Raw genomic sequence first — 6,119 nt, 5'->3', positions numbered from 1 at the left:
TCCTCTGCCATATTCACCAGATGTTACTTCTTCAGATGTTCATTTATTTTGGTCTTTACAAAATTCTCTAATGAAAAAAATTTCAATTCCCTGGAAGATTGTAAAAGGCACCTGGAATAGTTCTTTGGTCAAAAGGATAAAAAGTTTTGGGAAGATGAGATTATGAATTTGCCTGAAAAATGGCAAAATATAGTGGAACCAAATGGTGAAGATGTTGTTTAATAAAGTTTTTAGTGAAAATGAAAAATGAGTCTTTTATTTTTACTTAAAAAATTGAAGGAAAAATTTGACCAAGGTATACTACTTTCATCAAGTTATACTATTTTTGTTGTTTTTTGTTTTTGTTTAGTCACTAAGTTGTGTCTGACTCTTTGCGACCCTATAGACTGTAGCACACCAGGCTTCTTTGTCCTTCACCAGCTCCCAGAGTTTGCTCAAATTTATGTCCATTGACATGGACATTTGCTCATGTCCATTAAGTTGTTTTGCAACCATCTTATCCTCTGTCTCCTCTTATCCTCTGTCTAACCATCTTTCCAATCATCTCATCTTCTCTCTCCCCCTTCTCCTCCTGCCCTCAATAATTGTATAGTCCTTTATGTATATTTCAGTTTGATAATGTGTTATAAGAGCTATTTTATGCAGCGAATCAAGTTTGCAATTCTTATTTATAGAGGTGCAGGTTTCTTTTATCTTGAGAGGCACAGAAATTGACATTTTATAAAAGATCACTTTTTAAACAGGACTGTAATTTAGCACAAAATTGCCAAAAATTTCTAATTGTTCTTCAAATATTTTTAGCTCTTTCTACTTAAATGATAATATCTTTGCAGATTTTGGTCACACAGAAGGGATTCATAGAGAGTCCTATCTTCAAGGAGCTTGCAATCTAGTACAAAAGAGAACAAGAAACAAGGAAAATTAATACTTTTAATATGATAATTGCTTTAATAAAGTTGTATTGCCTGTAGTAAAGTTGTAGTTTTGAAGAAGAATATGTGGAAATACGCAGTTGCATGTCCCCTGTGTGACTTCCCAGGTGGTTCAGTGGTGAAGAATCTCCCTGCCAAAGCAGGAGAAACAGGTTCCATCTCTCTGGGTCAGGAAGATCCCCTGGAGGAGGAAATGGCCAATATTCTTGCCTGGGAAATCCTATGGATAGGAGAATAGTGTATGGCAAATTCAAATTTTAATTTTTGTAACATTCTGGATTTTTAAACAAATATTTTCCATCAAAGGTTAGTTAACTTTGTGGATGTGAAACCTGCAGATTTCGAAAGCCAACTCTACTCTCAACATTTTCTCAGCTGAACTCCACATGGGGCGCTAATGACCCTTTCTAAAGATAAGGCCCAAAACAGAAAATGTCCATGTCTTCTCAGTGGCCCAGATAATGATGCCCCAGAAGAAGGATAAAAATGTGAAAGGAGGAAGAAATGAACTGCTCGAGAAAAGTGTTTTAAATGTTTTCTACTCTAATCAAAACAGACATGTGGGTTGGAATATCAAAGAATGGGAGGAGGAGGATGGATAGAGGGCCTCTCCCCAAGAAGCTTTTCTTCTTATTTCCAGTCCAGTCATGAACTTTCCAGCATTTGGATCAATACCATACCAACACAGGTATCTTGATTCACCATCCATATATACATGATCAGAACTTAAAACAAGCTCAGAAACTCAAAATCATTTGGACTACTGGAATCCTAACACATGGTACTTGAAGCTAAAAATCGTAGTTTTTAAACTTTGGCTATTGGCCAAATTAGGATTAGTGTGGGATTGCCGGGAGAAATATCAATAACCTCAGATATGCAGATGACAACACTCTTAAGGCAGAAAGTGAAGAAAACCTGAACAACCTCTTGATGAAAGTGAAAGAGGAGAGTGAAAAACTTGGTTACTGGATGCTTGGGGCTGGTGCACTGAGACGACCCAGAGGGATGGTATGGGGAGGGAGGGGGCAGGGGGTTCAGGATGGGGAACACGTGTATACCTGTGGTGGATTCATGTTGATGTATGGCAAAACCAATACGATATTGTAAAGTAATTAACCTCCAATTAAAATAAATAAATTTATACTTAAAAAAAAGAAAAATAAAGAGTTGGCTTAAAGCTCAACATTCAGAAAACTAAGATCATGGCATCCAGTCCCATCACTTCATGGCAAATAGATGGGGAAACAGTGGAAACAGTGACAGACTTTATTTTTTACTCTCCAAAATAACTACAGATGGTGACTGCAGCCATGAAATTAAAAGATGCTTACTCCTTGGAAGAAAAGTTATGACCAACCTAGACAGCAGATTAAAAAGCAGACACATTACTTTGCCAAGATAGGTCTATCTAGTCAAGGCTATGGTTTTTCCAGGAGTCATGTATGGATGTGAGAGGTGGACTATAAAGACAACTGAGGGCATAAGAATGGATGCTTTTGAACTTAGGTGTTGGAGAAGACTCTTGAGAGTCCCCTGGACTGCAAAGAGATCCAACCTAGAGGATCTTTCCTTTAGACCATCCTAAAGGAAACCAGCCCTGAATATTCATTGGAAGGAGGGATGTTGAAGCTGAAACTCCAATACTTTGGCCACCTGATGTGAAGAACTGACTCATTTGAAAAGTCCCTGACTCTGGGATAGATTGAAGGCAGGAAGAGAAGTGAATGACAGAGAATGAGATGGTTGGATGGCATCACCGACTCAATGGACATGAGTCTGAGTGAACTCCGGGAGCTGGCGATGGACAGGGAGCCCTTCTGTACTGCAGTCCATGGGGTTGCAGAGTTGGACAGGACTGAGCAGCTGACCTGAATTGAACTGACTGTGGCTCATCAGCAAGGTTTCAGAAGGAGTGAATTTACATACAAAGCACAGACAGACTCAGACTTACAGAACAGACTTACGGTTACTGGGGGCAAGGGTAGAGGGGAGGGATAGATTTGGGAGTTCGGGGCTGAGATGTATACACTGCTATACTAAAATAGATAACCAACAAAGACCTATTTTATAGCACAGGAAACTCTGCTCAATACTCTTCAATAATCTAAATGGGAAACAAATTTGAAAAATAATAGGTACATGAATATGTATAACTGAATCGCTTTGCTGTATGTCTGAGACTAAAACAACTTTGTTAATCAACTATACTCCAATATAAAATAAAAATTAAAAAAAATAAGTTTCTTCTTGTCCAGGCAAAATGCAAAGAAAACAGACGTGTGAGTACTTGTAGTGAAGGGGGGAGGGGGATTTTAAAGCAAGAAAACAGTAGCAGTGACAGTTTTTGAGAAGGAAATAATCTCAAAAATATTTAGTATCTTGGCAGGTCTTGAACAAGTAAAAACACACATTTAAGTTAACTCCCTAAAGATTATCATTGGAAAGGTGAGTCTCGTTCACAGTCCAATGGGCTAAACATTTAGTTGAATGAATAGAAAAGTAGATCTAATAAAAGTTCTTAATTACTTTTAGATGTTATCATACTGCAAACACACCAGCTCTGTCATAAAGAATTTCATTAGTCCACAAAACAAAGTCAAAACTCTGTTATAGCACACAAAGTCCTTCATCATCTGGATCCTGGCCATCCTCCCAACCTGTTTTCTTTATCCTCTCTATACTCACGCAGTGGATTTCTATTAGGATGATATCCTTGAAATCCCCAAATCAGTCGTGCTTTGTCATACTTCCCACCTTTAATATGTTCTTTGCTTTACCAGGAATGAACATCACATCAGAAATAATACTTCCCAACACCTTTATGATGCTTAGCACAATGAAAGACTTCCATAAACATTTATGAAATGTAAACAATGAAATTTGCAAACAAGTGTTAGATTGTTTTTAATGAATTTGAACTCACTATTCAAGGTTGCTTAAATATGCTAAATGTAAATAATCCCTGAATTTGCAGTGATGACACCCTCCTGCACTGTCCTGATCTTCATCAGACACAGCTCATTTATTCTCACTGGGTACCTAGTAAGACGATGGTTCAGGAGACAGGGCCTGACGTGAAATGCAATTGTTCTTGATAAATTTTGAGACCAAGAGCTTACATTTGGAATGAAGTCAAAGTATGTTGCTTTTCCTACCTTAGAGCCTGAAAATGTCAATTTAAATTCTCTGTTCCAATTACCTATGCTCATTGTCTGTTCTGATATTGCTGTGGATTTTAAAAATTGTCTTGATTGTAATAATACTAATAGCTTACAGTTACTAGAGTTTTACAGTATGCCAGGCACAGGCATATACTATCTCATTGAATAATTGAAAAAAAAATCCCATTAATTAGATTCCAGTAGATGAACACCTTATAAATGAGGAGTTTAAGGCAAGAGATTTGAGATACATTGCCAAAGGGCACACGGCTTATAAATGATGGAGCCAGGATTTTAAAACTTTAAGAGCCCAGCATCCTTGTTTTTGGTCTCAGTACTATCATGTTTCCATGTTTCTACCACATTAACATATATTTCCCACTGTGTTCTAGGCACAGAATTTGTAATTTATATTAACAGTATCTCATAAATTAATCAGTAATCTGCATTAACCTTATCTCAGTCAAAATTTACTAGAATGTTGTTTTCTAACTTGGATAGATGAAGACCCTTGCCTTAAGTTGTGAAATTAGTTAATCGTAAAACCTAAATTTCAAATCCAGGTACTTTAACTTAGAAAAAGTAAATAATGAAATGATTATGCTTTGGAAAAAAGAGCAAGTTATTTCATAAATAGTTGTAGATCAGTCGGTAAAGAATTTGCCTGCAGTGCAGGAGACCCAGGTTCAATCCCTGGGTTGGGAAGATCCCCTGGAAAAGGAAATGGCAACCCACTCCAGTATCCTTGCCTGGAAAATCTCATGGACAGAGGAGCCTGGTGGGCTGCAGTCCATGGGGTCACAAAGAGTCGGGCACGACTGAGCGGTAGGAACTTGCAATAAGATAGCATGTGTGGACACACAAATAATAACAAGGAAAAATGCAAAGAAGCATGGGCATGAGAAGAGAGACTCTGAGAAGCTGTGATAAGAGACAGAGATCCTGATGGATTAGGGCTGTACCAAAACATCATGGACAAAGACATCATGCTTTCAACCATTTACAATGCCTTTATTTGAAGAAACTTCACAACTTGCCCTTTCCTCCAATGAGTTTTGAACTTTGTACCCCAAGCCTGTCATCTTCCTCTTCACCCCATTTATATTTTCTTTTATCAGAGACCATGCTTATTTATATATATGCTAAATACAGGATTCAGTCAAAAATAACCCTCACTTAGTGGCATTACCAGTTTGAAAACCCAATTGTCTATTACATTTGTTTTATTGAATGCCAATCAATATTTGCAGCTTCATTTTTATCATTTTACTCTCAGGGCCCAGGGCAAAACCAGAAAATAGTTCCCAATTGAATAAAGAAAGGAGACTGGAAAGAGTTACAGTATACAAAATAAGCTTAATGATGTGGATATGAGGAAATTTATGAGCCCATTAAGAATAAACTCATAATCCAGTCCAAGGAAATCCAGAAAGATTTAGCGGGTGCAGGAGTTTTAATCAGTGCCCTCCTGGAAGTTTAGGGTAGGACAATGGATACTTAGTTTTTAAACGACAATTTTCCTTGCAATTGCTTGTTTCAGTTTAAACCAAATGTGGCTTTACCCTCATTCATAATTTATGTGTTTAATTTCTATAGCAAAGCATCTAAATTCTTGGGTAAAATGAAGAGACCAGGGAGAAGCACCTTGCTTTACATGAAGCCCAGTTTGAGAATCACAACTTATGTAGAAGCCTGCATCCGGGTGAGTGGAGGTCTGTGACTTGAAGGACGTCCACTGGATGTCTCTGGGTGTGCAAGGGCCTCCAGTTGTAAAAAGCTGAGAGGGTTGCATGTCCCTTGGGAGCACAAGGCAAGCAGAGAGTGGATTCTACCAGCAATGTTAGGTGTTGCTGGATTGGGGGATGTTGGATACAATAAGAATTTAAAATTGCTCTCTGGAGATGTCATCAGACACCTTAAACTCAAGTTGTTTCCCCAGACAGCTCTCAATGCAGATTGTCCTCTTGTGTTTGGGGTACCTTTTGTTATTGGGAAGAGAAAGGGAGAGTAATGCTTTTTAAGT

This window comes from Oryx dammah, unplaced genomic scaffold, assembly GCF_014754425.2.
Source record: "Oryx dammah isolate SB20612 unplaced genomic scaffold, SCBI_Odam_1.1 HiC_scaffold_26, whole genome shotgun sequence".
Taxonomy (NCBI): domain Eukaryota; kingdom Metazoa; phylum Chordata; class Mammalia; order Artiodactyla; family Bovidae; genus Oryx; species Oryx dammah.
This window is presented reverse-complemented; position numbering follows the sequence as displayed.